The sequence below is a fragment of the Rhinatrema bivittatum genome, chromosome 4, assembly GCF_901001135.1.
Source record: "Rhinatrema bivittatum chromosome 4, aRhiBiv1.1, whole genome shotgun sequence".
Taxonomy (NCBI): domain Eukaryota; kingdom Metazoa; phylum Chordata; class Amphibia; order Gymnophiona; family Rhinatrematidae; genus Rhinatrema; species Rhinatrema bivittatum.
The window spans coordinates 194,767,982-194,784,280 of NC_042618.1; the positions used below are offsets into that span (position 1 = coordinate 194,767,982).

Sequence of the window (16,299 nt, forward strand, 5' to 3'; positions counted from 1 at the left end):
CAGCTTAAAGAGAAATATGTATTAGAATCAGAGCTTATACTTTGTTAGCACATTGATTAGCTGCCTGGAAGAGTCACACACCACATTCCAAAACACAGAAGCAATGTGCCAAAGAGAAGCAAAAGGATTGTAAAGGAGGAAATACATATGCTGAAAAAAACAAACAACAGGACAGTCTTTGTCCTAATTTAATGAATGTACTCAATGTAATGAGTTTTAAAGAGCTCCTGCTATACACACTCAGGAAAATAATATAACAACATAGTAAATACCCTGGGGTAAGCAGGGAGAGTCTAGTAAGACCCCCACTGACTTTTCTTTTTTTAAACTTGGGGGGGGGGGGGGGGGGGGGTGTAACTGTTTTGGCCCGCAGGGACCTTTACGTCTACAATGGGAACATCAGAACCCACATTAGGGTCTCAGTGCTCCCATGGTAGAACAGCGTTTCCTCCAAAGATGTAGATAAAATAATGTGTCTGAAAAATTTTGAAGTCTGCCGTGTTATTTTATTTACATAGGATTAAATATGCATAAGCTGCTTTGCATGGATCTGCAAAATCTATGCAACCGTTATGCAAAGCAGCTCACTGTAATAGGAGTCTGAATATTGGTATTTCAGACCACATAACCGAAACCCTAGCGGAACTACATTGGTTACCGATTGAACACAGAATTAAATACAAAACTCTATGTACCATCCATAAACTAATTCATGATGAGAAATCAGACTGGCTAAACACAGCATTACGGGTACACGTCCCACACAGAAATCTTCTATCAGCAAATAAAGCGCTCCTAACCATCCTTTCAGTTAAAACAGCAAGACTAACCCAAGTGAGGGAAACATAGAAACATAGAAATGACGGCAGAAGAAGACCAACCGGTCCATCCAGTCTGCCCAGCAAGCCTTACACTTATTTTTCTCATACTTAACTGTTTCTCTTGGCTCTTAGTAACCTTATGTTCTAATTCCCTTTTCACCCCCACTATTAATGTAGAGAGCAGTGATGGAGCTGCTTCCAAGTGAAATATTAAGTTTGATTAGTTGGGTAAGCGGCAGCATAGCTCTCTGCCATGAAGCAGAGGGCAATGCTGGAAATGTGTGAAGTATCAGTTTTTCTTTTCCCCTGTCATTGAAGCAGGGAGTCATGCCGGACATGCACCGAAAGTGAAGCATGCCTTGAAAGTCACATTAACTATCATCAAATATTGAAAAGCCTAATAATTGGTAATACCTATAGCCCATGAACCCATCCCTGTTTTTTTCTTTTTTTAATTGGGAGATGGATGCCCTTCATCCTTCTACTCTGTGAAGGTGGACACCTACCACTGGCCACTGGCATCCCGCTCCGTGAATGCCTCTGTGGCTACTGCCGCTCCATGCAGTGTTTTACTACCTGCTCTTTATATGCGTCCTCTAGAACTGATGGATCCCATCCCTGTTTTTTTTTTTTCTTATTTATTTAATTGGGAGATGACAGCCCTCCATCCTTCCGCTCCATGAAGGTGGACACCTACCACTGGCCACTGGCATCCCGCTCCGTGAATGCCTCTGTGGCTACTGCCGCTCCGTGCAGTATTTTACTACCTGCTCTTTATATGGACACCTACCACTGGCCACTGGCATCCCGCTCCGTGAATGCCTCTGTGGCTACTGCCGCTCCGTGCAGTATTTTACTACCTGCTCTTTATATGTGTCCTCTAGACCTGATGGATCCCATCCCTGTTTTTTTTTTTTCTTATTTATTTAATTGGGAGATGACAGCCCTACATCCTTCCGCTCCATGAAGGTGGACACCTATCACTGGCCACTGGCATCCCGCTCCGTGAATGCCTCTGTGGCTACTGCCGCTCCGTGCAGTATTTTACTATCTGCTCTTTATATGCGTCCTCTAGACCTGATGGATTCACAATGTTTATCCCATGCCCCTTTGAAGTGCTTCACAGTTTTGGACTTCACCACTTCCTCCGGAAGGGCATTCCAGGCATCCACCACTCTCTCCGTGAAGAAATTCTTCCTGACATTGGTTCTTAGTCTTCCTCCTTGGAGCCTCAGCTCGTGACCTCTGGTTCTGCTGATTTTTTTCTGTTGGAAAAGGTTTGTCGTTGTCTTTGGATCGTTAAAGTTTTTCAAGTATCTGAAAGTTTGAATCATATCACCCCTGCTCCTCCTTTCCTCCAGGGTGTACATATTTAGATTCTTCAATCTCTCCTCGTATGTCAACCGATGAAGACCCTCCACCTTCCTGGTCGCCCTTCTCTGTACCGCTTCCAACTTGTCCTTGTCTCTTTGTAGATACGGTCTCCAGAATTGAACACAGTACTCCAGGTGAGGCCTCACCAAGGACCTGTACAAGGGGATTATCACTTCCCTTTTCTTACTCGATATTCCTCTCTCTATGCATCCCAGCATTCTTCTGGCTTTTGCAATCGCCTTGTCGCATTGTTTCGCCGACTTCATATCATTAGACACTATCACCCCAAGGTCTCTCTCCTGCTCCGTGCACATCAGCCTTCCTCCCCCCCATCGAATACAGTTCATTCGGATTTCCACTCCCCAAATGCATGACTTTGCACTTCTTGGCATTGAATTTCAGCTGCCATATCTTCGACCACTCTTCCAGCTTCCTTAAATCCCGTCTCATTCTCTCCACTCCTTCCGGCGTGTCCACTCTGTTGCAGATCTTAGTGTCGTCCGCAAAAAGACAAACCTTACCTTCTATCCGTTCCGCAATGTCGCTCACAAAGATATTGAACAGGACCGGTCCCAACACCGATCCTTGCGGTACACCACTTAAAACCGCTCTCTCTTCAGAGAAAGTTCCATTTACCATCACGCATTGTCTTCTGTCCGTCAACCAGTTTGCAATCCAGGTCACCACTTCGGCACTCACTCCCATTAGCAGGACCCACAATTTGGAACACAATGCCTCCAGAGATCAGATTACAAAGTGGATCTCAAGGCATTTAAGAAAAGTTTAAAAACATGGCTTTTTAAACAGGCATTTTACAAGGAGAGGGGAGAATAGAAATTATTCAGGAATAAGCAGATAAGCACAGACACACAGTACTTAGGACGATACAGTAGAGTAGTCTATGAACCCCACATCACAACTAGCATATTGATAACACTATGTATAATAAATTTACCCGTAAAAGTACTTTCAGTACACTCGGTCATGACCCACTTCTCTAAAAATTATTTTGTCTAATGATATATTGTAACCGAACCTTTGACAGCACCTGTTAGAATGTACTATACTACACTTTTACCTACATTAAATATGTGCCTACATGTAAACCGTTGTGATGGTATATAACTTAGCGACGGTATAGAAAAGATTTTAAATAAATAAATAAATATCACATCACCAAGAAAGGGCTGTTATGTGCATATACACTGTTGAATGCGTTCTCGTCCTATCGCAGCTTGATAAATCTCCCTATTAGATTGTAAGCCCTCTGGAGATAGGGAAATATTTACAATACCTAAATGCAATCTGCTTTGAAGTGCCAAAATATAAAATATAAATCACATTAATAAATAATAATAAAAACTAAGCTCTGGAAGGTGGCAGGAATCAAAGATACCTGATAAGGCAGAACCCTACGAGAGAAACCCACTTCCAGGACCAACGGGTTTAATCACCATTGCAGGGAAGACTTCATTACCAAGGAACCAACACAGAGTGAGAAGCAGTTGATGTAACTGAATCCAGCGAGAGCTCTTACGTTTGGGCACATCAGGAAACTACATGCCTTTTCACCATCGGGAAACACAATAACTAGTATTGCTCAGGCAGTAGTATGGTCTAAGTTCAGCAAGTTCTGAACTAATGCCAACAGTCAGACATTCCTTTCTGATGGGAGGAACGCTCTTTCCCCCACAGAATCTATCCACGCTAAAACTAAAAAGTTTCAGGATTGAAGGAACCGAACAGACTTCTTCACAGAGTCTTAGACCCCCACCAAGACAGTACGGTCTCCAGTCAGTTGGTTAGGCATGGGCAGATGCATATTCTCCAGTGATGTAAGCGCCACCACTACCACCAATCATGAACTGAAGGCCCTCGAGTCAGCCAGCAGCCTAAGGGCAGAGCCTTAGACCAGAGAAAGACCTTCAGATCTAGGGTGTACATCCAATGTCTACCTCAAAGGATGACAGGGGGGTGAGGAGTGCTTCATCTTCAACTTCACCCTCAACAGCCTCCCTCCCACCCCCAAATTCTGAGATGAGAAAGTAATTGGAATTGAACACCTTGCTATGCTCCTTGGAAGGAAGAGGCTCCAACACCAGTTGCCAAAGGAGTAACTATACCTCAAGATAAAACTGGATCAATTAAGATGAATCTGAATTGAAGACCAAACAATGGTGGTGCACTGGAAGGTGGGAGAAGCATAAACGATAACCACACACACTGCAATCTGGATGACACAATGGTCCTTGGTGACTTTCCTTCAATTGAGGAGAAACAGCTGAAGACCAGCAGAGACTGTGACTGAGATCCTAGGCCTGTCAAAAAACTGGAGCCCAGTCTAGGGCAAATAACCCTTATTAGAGTGGCTTCTGACCAGAGTTGCTGCAGATGCATCGTGAGTGATGTGCCTATACTAGGTCAGACCAGAGATCCATCAAGTCCAGTATCCTGTTTCCAATAGTGGCCAATCCAGGTCACACGTACTTGGCAGGATCCCAAAAATCAATAGATTCCAGGGATAAACAGTGGATTTACCAAGTCCACCTTAATAATGGTTTATAGACTTCTTCCAGGAACTTGTCCAAACCTTTTTTTAAATTCAGCTACACTAACAGCTTTTGCCACATCCTTTTGCAACAAATTCCAGAGTTTAATTATGCGTTGAGTAAGACTACTCTTTCAAAAAGTACAAACAGATTCACTTTTACACATTCTACTCCACTCATTTTATATAGTTTTGGCTGCGTGCTGCACCTTAATCTGGGCAACAGTTACTCTGACTTTGTCCCCCAGAGAAAATCATCAATGCGCCAAGACTGAAGACTTAATAGCCCGTCGATAGCTTTTGTGCACCCTTTCCAAGGAATCTATAAGGGGCTTCAGTTGATGACACAGCCATGTATGTATTGGTCCATAGAAACATGCATCTCAACCTTCAAAAAAAGACTAAAGACATGGATATTCTTACAAGCATTCCCGGACTCAAACTAATATATCTCATCCTCGCCAATCCTTATCTCCAATTACACCATGATTAACCATCTCCATTATTGTTTACATGTTTGAATTAATAACCTGTCCTTTCTCTTCTTTCTCTGCCAAGTTCCAATCTCCCTGTTATATGTAACTGCATTTTCCGCACCACTGTTCTTAGTTTATGTTTTTGATGCACCCCTGTTCTATGTGAACCAGCATGATGGGACTGCGTTCCCGAATGCCGGTATATAAAAACCCAAAATAAATAAATAAAATATAGAGCAAATAAGTCACAATATGAACATTCAACATGGAGCTTTAGAAGAATTCTCTCTCAAACATATCCAGAAGCCGGGTGCCCTTCCCCAGAGGGGTGCTGGACTTCTTTGCCCACTCGAATGACTACTGTACCACTTGGAGAGGCAGTTGGAATGTCCCCCAAAAAACATAACTTTGCAAAAATAAGTTTGCCACAGAGCGCACAAGGCTGGATTGACCCACATTCTCCTCACAGGTCCCTGTAAATGTGATGTACCGGGGTCACTGTGAATCTTTCTCTCTCCAGACACATGGGCCGATTCAGTATGGTGGGCTTGGCCGAGCGCAGCGTTAGCCCCAGTTTGGCCACGCGTTTTCGGCGCGCTATTTTTACCCCTTATATAGTAAGGGGTAATAGCACGTGGAAAACGCACAGCCAACCCCCCCAAAACTAATAGCACCCGCAACATGCAAATGCATGTTGATGAGCCTATTAGTTATTCCCGCGCGATACAGAAAGTAAAATGTGCAGCGAAGCCGCACATTTTACTTTCAGAAATTAACGCCTGCCCAAAGGGCAGGAGTTAATTTTGGCTGGCACCAGGAAAGTGTAGAGAAAAGCAGAAAAAACTGCTTTTCTGCCCGCGGGTTGGAAGACAGATGCTAAATTTTGCCAGCGTCCGTTTTCCGAACCCGTGGCTGTCAGCGGCTTCGACAACCAACGCCAGTAAAATGAAGCGTCGGCTGACAGCCGCCGCTTCTGTCAATAAAGAGGCGCTAGGGACACGCTAGTGTCCCTAGTGCCTCCTTTTTACCACGGGCCCTAATTTGTATAGCTTGGCTTAGTGAATCACGCACCCAGGAGAGTGGCCTAGGCGTGCGTCAGGAAAGCGGGCGCTTGCCGGCTCTCCTGCGTGGTTTACTATATTGGCCCGACAGTTAGATAGCCTTTCCCCAATTTTCCAGACCTCTGAAGACAGTTCTACTGATGGGGACAAAAGCTTGAGAAGATCGGCTAAAAGGCACTGAGGGAATCCTCATAGACCCTTTCACGGAGTAATGATAGAAGGATGTTGTCACACAAAGAAGATGGCATTAGAGGTAGGGGCCTCTGTATTCTCTGAAGGAAAAATTCCTGGGAGAGGGCTAATTCCCGTTCGTCCTCCGACTTCTATCTGGAATTTGTTCACAGAGGGGAAGGATTGCTAACTGAGGAAGACTAACTACCCCAGCAGGCTGTAGCCTTCAAAGAGAATCCCACTGATTAGAAAAGAATTTTACAACCCGGAATGTTCCTGGTGTTCCTGGTGTTTCCAGTGAGGAAGCCTTGGACTTGCCTCCTTTGGTAGAGAGTACTAATGAGGCTCCTTAAAGCAGCACAACGAGTCATCCAACTGGCGCAGCATGGTTAAGTCCATGCCTCAAAGACTTTTACAATGGCATCGCCAAAACATGCCTGCTTGACCGGCACTTGAATGTGCTAAAGACTTTTACAATGGCATTGCCAAAACATGCCTGCTTGACCGGCACTTGAATGTGCTAAAGGAGCCTCTTTTTCGCCATGAGCCCAGTGATCCAGTGTCCAGCACTTTTGCACCTTGCTCAGCTCCAAAGCTATGGTGGGATCTGGTGTCCAGCGTCATAGGGAAGAAAAGCCCTGCACTCAGCTCAACAAACAGAGCTTCCCTCCGCCAACCTGCAGAGCCCAAGACCAATTATAGATTCCAGGGAATATCCAACAACAGTGGAGCAGTCCCCTACAAACACAGTCTGGAACTTAAACAGAAAAACAAAAGATGATTAATTCTCTCATTTTTTTTTCTAGTACTGAATATGCTATTTGAAGGGCTGCTTAGACAGTAAAGGAAAAAGAGAAAAACAAAGGCTTAATTGCCAAAACAAAAATATTTAAGAGCGAGAGAGTTTACACATCTGTGTGGTAGCGCAGACAGAAAAAAAAAAAAAAAAAAGAGGAGCTCAAAAGGCAGCATGAGAGGGAAATCCTGTGCATGCTCAGTAGTGAAACTTTACTGAGCTATAGGGATGGATCCCGTTTGGTGTCATCAAATGATGTCACTCATGTATTATAGCAAATTCAGGCCTGCTTGGTCGAAAGAAAATCCCTGGAAGAGGACTGTTGCTGCAATGGTTGGCTTAAAGAGAGAAGGGGATATAAAATAATGGTCAAAGCCACTCATGGAGTCCCTCAAGGATCCTCTCTATCCCCCACTCTATTTAACATCTACTACCCCTCTGTCAACTTCTCACAAACCTAAAAGTTACGCATTTTATCTACGCCGACGACGTCCAGATCTTGTTACCAGTTTCAGAATCTATGGCTAAAACATTTAATTTGTGGAACAACTGCCTACAATCCATAAACACACTCCTCACCAGCCTTAATTTAGTGCTCAACACCTCAAAAACCGAACTTCTGCTCATCACTCAGGATGAAAACTCCTCATCAACTCCAATGACCTTGACCACACATGTAAGAGACCTAGGAGTAACCATAGACAACCGGCTGAACCTAAAAAAATTTGTCAATAACACTACAAAAGAATGTTTTCACAAACTTCATATATTAAAAAACTTGAAACCTCTCCTCCATCTCCATGACTTCCGTACAGTGCTCCAATCTATTCTATTTTCAAAAATTGACTACTGCAACTCCATTCTAATCGGCCTTCCAGCTGTTACCACTAAGCCATTACAAATGCTTCAGAACTCTGCAGCCAGGATCCTAACCAATACCAGCAGAAGTGAACATATCACTCCTATACTTAAGAGCCTACACTGGCTCCCCATTAAGTTTAGAATTATTTACAAAGTGCTAACTATTATACACAAAACCATCCACTCTCAAACAGCACTCGAATTAAATCACCCTCTCCGAGAGCAAACAGCTTCCAGACCCATTAGAAAAACGTACCTAGGCACCCTTTTTGTACCTCCGGCCAAATCATCATTGAAGAAACGTGCCATCTCGATAGCCGGTCCTACTCACAGGAACAATCTACCGTCGGATCTTCGCTTAGAACCCTGCCTGCAGACTTTCAAGAAAAAATTGAAAACCTGGCTCTTCACGGAAGCCTTCACCTAAAGTCACATGCTAATAATCTAAAGCCCACACGCAAACTGTAACATTTGTTTCCCATGCATAATACCTCCAATGTTCTCCACGTTCTTTGTTTAGCCTGTTCACTGTTTATTGTCCACTGATTACTGTTTATTATTATGCATTGTTTATCGTTTTTGTTCTATGTACACCATGTATATGGTAATTCCAATCCTGGTTATCTGTAAACCAAAGCGATATGTACTAGTACATGATCTTCGGTATATAAAAGCTTTTAAATAAATAAATAAATAAAATACCCTGGTGTACATGCAAATGAAGGCTCCAGCCCTGGTTCCAACCAAGCTGGAAGAATAGAAAGGAAAAGCAGGAAACTACCGTGCCAAATAGAAAAATCATAAATATAGATAGCTACAGATATAGTAAAGTCAGCTAAAAATTCAAATAAAGTTTTCTTAAGTGAAAATGCAATAAACAAAAAGAACATAATAAATATCCTCAATTTATCAAACGACAATACAGAACTCTAAATAGATGGAAAAGCCAGCTCATAGCAAATGGTATGACTGCCAATCATAACACACCCCCATGAAGTGAAAATCAAAACTATACATGCAGCCAAACCACACAAAATATTCCAATAGTTGTGCTCAATAACTTAACCCCAACTGTATTTGAATAACTTAATCACAAATGTTTAAATATTAGCTTGACTTTGCATCAAACTCCCAAACAGACCCAATAAAGGCCTCCATTTTGCCAAAAATGGCTTCTTCAGGGGAATTATACTTTCAACAGGACTATGAAAGATCTGACTTAAAATATAACTGGACTTCATAAAGTTATGTATTAAAACGCAGTGTTAAATCCCTTGTATATCAGCAATGTTTAACAAGAGAAGTTGTAATGCTGTTTTGTGTACAGACCTCTCTCATGCGCAAGGGCTAATCGTATTCAATAAAGCTTCAAAAGCTAAAATAAGCATATTTAACAATGTATTTGAAAATATATTAAAACATCAAATACTGCCTTCATAATAAAATAATTAGAAATGCCTCCTGCAGCAATATATCTGAAAAGTACTATACTACAAACACCCTTGAAATGCTGCAGAGTACCCAAAGGATAGGAAGATATAAATCAGCAGGAAACTGCTGACAGAATACATCCAACTTGTCAAATCAAAAGTCACTAGCCAATAAAATATACGTTACAAAAAGCCAATCTCATTTCCCATCACCATTTAAATTCTAATAGAAAAAAAAACATGACAAAAAAGACTGAATGAATATAGGAAAATTAGGTTCTTACCTTTGCTAATTTTCGTTCCCGTAGTACCATGGATCAGTCCAGACAGCTGGGTTATGCCTCCCCTCCAGCAGATGGAGTCAGAGAGAAAACTGAAAGCACCCCCTAGATATACTGGTGTGCCTCCTGCGGTCCTTCAGTATATGTGATATCAAAGCAGAAGGAATGACTTAAGCACTACATACCAAGTCCCCCCACAAAAAACTTTTTTTTTTTTTTTTGGAACCAGTGACTAGATCAAGTAGCCACATCCTTGAAAACAGGTAAAAACCAGAACAACAAACAGGACACCACAAATGTACAACAAGAACACCACAAAATGGCAACCGGCCACCTGACACTGTGGCGACCGACACAAGACAAAAAACTGCACTGTAAAACAACAGAATACGAGCGGACTCCCAGAAGCACCAAGGGCGGGCGTCTGGACTGATCCATGGTACTACGGGAACGAAAATTAGCAAAGGTAAGAACCTAATTTTCCTTTCCCAGTACGTACCAGGATCAGTCCAGACAGCTGGGATGTACCCGAGCCGCCTTAACTGGGGTGGGACCCTGAGAGTCCCGCTCGAATCACACTGCTCCCAAAGGACTCTGTAAGAGGGCCACGGACATCAAGTCGATAATGCCTGGAAAAAGTATGCCAGGATTTCCACGTGGCCGCCCTGCAAATCTCTTGACAAGAGACCAAGTAATTCTCCGCCCACGAAGTAGCCTGAGAACGCAGAGAATGAGCCTTGAGCCCAGTGGGAACCGGCTTACCACAGGCAACATACGTAGACGCAATAGCCTCCTTTAACCAGCGTGCAATGGTAGCCTTGGAAGCTGGGAGCCCCTTCCTGGGACCATTCCACAACACGAAAAGGTGATCCGACTTTCGAAACTCGTTGGTAACTTCCAAATAGCGCAAAAGAATCCGTCGAACATCGAGACGTCTCAAATCCCTACCTTGAGAAGACTGGAGGTCCTCGTCCGAAAAGGAAGGCAATTCCACCGTCTGGTTGACATGAAACGTGGAGACCACCTTCGGCAAGAAGGAAGGGACAGTCCGTAGAGAAACTCCCGACGCCGAGATGCGCAAAAAAGGTTCCCTACAAGAGAGAGCCTGAAGCTCCGAAACCCGGCGAGCCGAAGAAATGGCCACAAGAAAAATCGTCTTGAGAGTCAGATCCTTTAAGGAAGCCGCCTTGATAGGTTCAAACGGCGCCGCACACAAACCACGGAGTACCAAGTTCAAGTTCCAAGACGGACAGGGAAGCCTGACGGGAGGACGCAAGTTTCTAACCCCTCGCAGAAACCGTGCCACATCTGGATGACTCGCAAGGGACGAGCCTTCGACCTTACCCCTCAAGCAGCCCAGAGCCGCCACCTGAACTCGCAGTGAATTATACGCTAAGCCCTTCTTCAGGCCATCCTGTAAAAACATAAGGATATCCGCCACGGACGAACGTCTGGTCGAGATACCCGCCGTGTCACACCAATCATGGAAGACCTTCCAAACCCTCGCGTAAGCGAGTGTAGTGGAAGACCGACGCGCCCGAAGGAGAGTAGACACCACCGCATCCGAATAACCTCTCTTCTTCAACCGCTTCCTTTCATAAGCCAAGCCGCCAGACAAAAATGATCCGCCAGATCGAAAAATACTGGACCCTGGCGAAGAAGATTGGGAAGATGCCCGAGACGCAGTGGGCCGTCGACCGCCAAGTTGACCAGATCCGCGAACCACGGACGCCGCGGCCATTCCGGAGCCACGAGAATCACCGGACCGTGATGTGACTATGCGCCTTAACACTTTCCCTACCAGGGGCCACGGAGGGAACACATAAAGAAGAATGTGACGTGGCCACGGAAGGACCAGTGCGTCCACCCCTTCTGACATGTGCTCTCTCCTCCGGCTGAAGAAGCGCACCGCCTTTGCATTTAGACGGGTCGCCATGAGGTCCAAGCGCGGGGTCCCCCAACGCCGCGTGATGAGAGCCATCGCCTCCGACGAGAGCTCCCATTCTCCTGGATCTAGGTGCTGCCGGCTGAGGTAATCCGCCTGAACGTTGTCCACACCGGCAATGTGGGTGGCCGCGAGACGCTCTATGTGCCGTTCCGCCCAGGACATCAACAGCGCCGCCTCCGTCGCTACTGCTTGGCTTTTCGTGCCGCCTTGTCGATTTATGTACGCCACCGTGGTCGCATTGTCCGACAGAACTCGGACTGCTCGTCCACGTACCAGTGGTAGGAGGCAACGCAAGGCCAGGCGGACCGCTCTGGTCTCCAATCGGTTGATGGACCAAGTTGCTTGGAGTGCTGACCAGGTGCCCTGGACTGCACGGGACTGGCAGACCGCTCCCCAGCCCGACAGGCTGGCATCCGTTGTCACCACCAACCAGGACGGGGGTTCGTCACGGGGATAGTCGTATGCTTGACCACAGCCGTGACAGCCGAATCTACCGCGGGTGTCTTCAACAGTTCCAAAGAATCCTTAGGTAAGGGATATAACTTTTCCATGGCTCGATTCACACGCAGGGAAGCCTCTGGCAGTTCCCATTCCTTCGAGACAATCTGCAAGACCTTGTGATGGAAAGGAAAAGTCTGAGGGGGGGCCCGAAGCCCTGCCATCGCGATATCCCCTGTGGACGAGTCCGCCTCCTGAGGCGGTGTCGTTAATTCTAGCTCCTGCAGCACATGGAGAATAAGGGCACTTAACTCCTCCTTAGCAAACAAACGGAGCACCTGAGGGTCATCCCCCTCTACGGACCCCTGCTCGTCCGCCGTTAGCAAATCCGGAGCCCCCGGGGACTCTGGAGCGGCCCCTGCATCGCTCAGGCCCTCAGCGCCTCCCCCCCGCGGGCGGGGAGCCGAAGCCCCGGCCGACCCTACTCCCGGCGGACTCCCCCGGGGCAAGGAAGTCGTTTTGGGCACCTTCGGGGGAGGGGGCACCTCCGGCTCCCAGCCGGATTCTGCTTGTAAAAACGCCTTGTGCATTAAAAGCACAAAATCCGACGAAAAAGGCACTGACCTTTTTAATCCTGTCTTCGGGGCATTCGCTGCGAGGGGTCCCCGAGGAGACCCCACATCGGGCTGAGAAGGCGGGCTGCGTGCGTCCGGCGAGGGAGGAGGGGAGGTCTCCTCCTCCGAAGCTGAAAATTCATCCTGCCGCGTGGCCAAGATGGCCGCCACACTCCTCCCCGAGGGAGGAGGGGCCGAAGACCGGCTGCCGGAGGCACTGCTGTGCCGCGACGCAGAGGGGCGAGGAGAGCGGCTGCGGGCAGCGCTCGGCCCCCCCGAGGGTCCCTCACCCCCTGGAATACATCGGGGGCAGAGACCCTCGCGGGAAAGACGCGCCCCCGCCTCCCCACATGTCCGGCAAGCCGAGGATCGCGGCATCTGAAGAAGGAGCCCTGCACTGACGGCGAAAAAAGGCGCCAAAAACCGGTGAGGCGAAAATTTATGCCAGCAAACGCGCGCCGGGTGAACTAGCCACCCCCTCCGGGGTCCGAAAGGCACGGGCAGGCTGTTTTGGTCAGGGTAAAGCAGGGGAGCTCACTGCCTGTCCCCAACAGGTCTTAAATGACTCTTTAGTTGAACTTTTTTTTTTTTTTTTTTTTAAACCCCCTTCAGGGTCAGATCCCTGGTATTGAGGGGGGGAGGGTGACCGGCCCACCGGTAAGCTCTCCCCCAGCCACACGGACACTCTATCCCGGGAATAAGAGGAGGGTATTACCCTCCGAGCCTGCCCCACACTGAACTACAGCCTCGCAGCGCAAGACAAACTAACAAAGACAAACAGGCAGACAGAGGACAGAAAGATGTACTAATTGATCTTGTCCCTTGTCTCCCCCTTTTTTTTTTTTTTTTTTTCTATTTCCCAGTACCGAGAAACTGACCAGACCAGAACCGCAGGTTATGCCTCTCAATCTGCTGGAGTCAGAGAATATACTGAAGGACCGCAGGAGGCACACCAGTATATCTAGGGGGTGCTTTCAGTTTTCTCTCTGACTCCATCTGCTGGAGGGGAGGCATAACCCAGCTGTCTGGACTGATCCTGGTACGTACTGGGAACTAAATTTAGTCCATATAATGTGATCATATTCCAAGAAAAAATGAAAAATTGTTCCCGATGTAACTAAAGAGAAATATTACCCACTCCATATAAAATGACTTATTGAATAACAAAAAGTTAACTGATCCAAAGTGTGATGGAAATGTATCCATTGTTTAACTAGTGGAGCTTCAACTGAGTGTACAAATGCAGTTTTTGTGTTGAATTATTCACGATTTAACAGGTTGTTTTGTGAAAAGGGCAAATAATGAGTAAATAACCAGGGATGAATCACAATCAAAATGACCACGTAAAGAATATGGCAAGGACCTATCAGGAAGGTGAAATCTCTGTCACTCCAGTTTACAGATACAGAACAGTCATAACCACTTAGGGCCAACTGTACAAGATGAAGAGAAAACCAATTTGTCTCTTAAATTGTGTCCTCTAATACATGCAAAAATTGGTCTTGTATGAAGAACATTATGAAAAGTGAGAATATGCCAATGTTGAAGTACCATCTGTTGCACCTCACGTGTTCTAGGCATAGAAGGTACAAACACAGTTTTCTGCTTGGTATGTAAAAGGCGGTCTCTATTGGTGTAGAGAGCTTTCTTGTAAGTTCTTTTAATGATCTTCTGAGAAGATCACCTTTGAATAAATTTGCCCATCATACGTGTAGCTTGACACTTACACTTCACTGTAGATCAGGGCTTCCCAAACCTGTCCTGGGGACCCCACAGCCAATCAGGTTTTCAGGATACCCACAATGAATATGCATGAGATCAATATGCAAATTGATCTCATGCATATTCATTGTAGATATCCTGAAAACCCAACTGGCTGTGGGGTCCCCGGGAACCCTGCTTTAGATGTACAGAGATACCATAACTTCAAGAATTGGCCTATGGATATATTTTCAAGCAGTTCCTGAAAATGCAAAACAGCATGGGGTATATTTTCAAAGCAGCGTGTTGGCGTACATGTGCGCGCGCTACCTGGCGTGCACACATGTACGCCCGATTTTATAACTTGCGTGCGCAGACATGCACAAGTTATAAAATCAGGGGTCGGCACACGCAAGGGGGTGCACAATTCTACACCTTGAGTGCGCCGAGCCGTGCTGCCTTCCCCCCCGTCCCCCCCCCCAACCTAACCTTCCCATCCTTTCCCCTAACCTTTCCCCCCCCTAGCCCTACTCTAACCCCCCCCCCTCGACTTTTGTCAAACCTTTTGCACCTGCCTGGAAGCAGGTGCAGGTTGCGCGCGCCGGTACCCTGCAGGCACATGATCCTCCAACACAGCGGCAATGGCCGCTGTGTCGGAGGCCTCTGGCCCTGCCCCCTCTCTGCCCCTTTAGTAAAGCCCCAGGACTTAGACACGTCCCGGGGCTTTACGCATGTCGCTGGGCCTTTATAAAATAGGCCTGGCACACGTAGGCCTTTGAAAATCCGGCCCTATTTGTCTGTAGGCTTAATATAAATGGTAGTTGCCAGCGTGTTCTCATATTTGTATACCAGAATTTCCAGGAAAGATATATGATTAATTTAAGAATTGTAAATTAACATCTGCAGAATTCAAATTAATGAAATAAAGCTCGAGAATCAATTTAGATAAAGAAGATGTCATTGATGAAACAAACCCACAACTTGACATAGGAGCAAAAACAAGATTTATATACATGTTTCTCTTCAAATGCTACAACATATAAGCAAGCAAACGAGAGGGCCACAGTGGCTCCTACAGCTGTACCTTTAATCTGCTTAAAAGACTGCATATTCAATCTTAAAAGATTGAATATGAAGAATCTATTAGTCAAAACTATGGACACTAGTTCCCAAATAGAACTACTTTGTGGCATAGAACAGTTGATGAATGTTAGGCTATCAAATATAATCTGAAGTTCTGCAATTTGTGGGACATTGGTATAGATAGCAATAATGTCTGCAATAACCAAAACCAACTAGTGTCAATGTCCTATAGACATTAAATAAGAGTGGTAGCAGGGGCTCAAAAAAAGATAAAACCCACCACTCAGTTTGATGGCAATATGGTGTTGTGTGTGTGTTTATGATTTCCAGATTAAAAACAATCAAAAAATGAAAACAGATTAATTTATGATATATATGTTGGGTCTGTACATCGCTTTGGGTGATTTTATCTGAGAAGCGATTCACAAATATAATAAATGAAATTAAATGAAGAAGAAAATGACCAACATTTGACTGAAATGGGATGAGTGCCATACAAACACACACCACTTAGAGACCAAAGGCTGCAAAAATAGATTAACATATTTAGACAGGGTTCTAGTAATGAACCGATGCTCAATACAATGGGGTATCCTGGAGCTGTCACTACTGATTGGTGTATTTTGGGAACTAAATAAAAGATCAGTGTGTCAAGATATTACTCAAACAAAAATTCAATTTCATAGATATAAAAAT

The 16,299-nt window shown here is 45.5% G+C and overlaps 1 protein-coding gene across 1 annotated transcript in view; it reads right to left on the reverse strand.

The window, feature by feature from the left end:
* Positions 1-16,299, reverse strand: part of WDR82 (WD repeat domain 82) — a 95,780-nt gene that overhangs the window by 66,757 nt on the left and 12,724 nt on the right. The window lies entirely within an intron of this gene.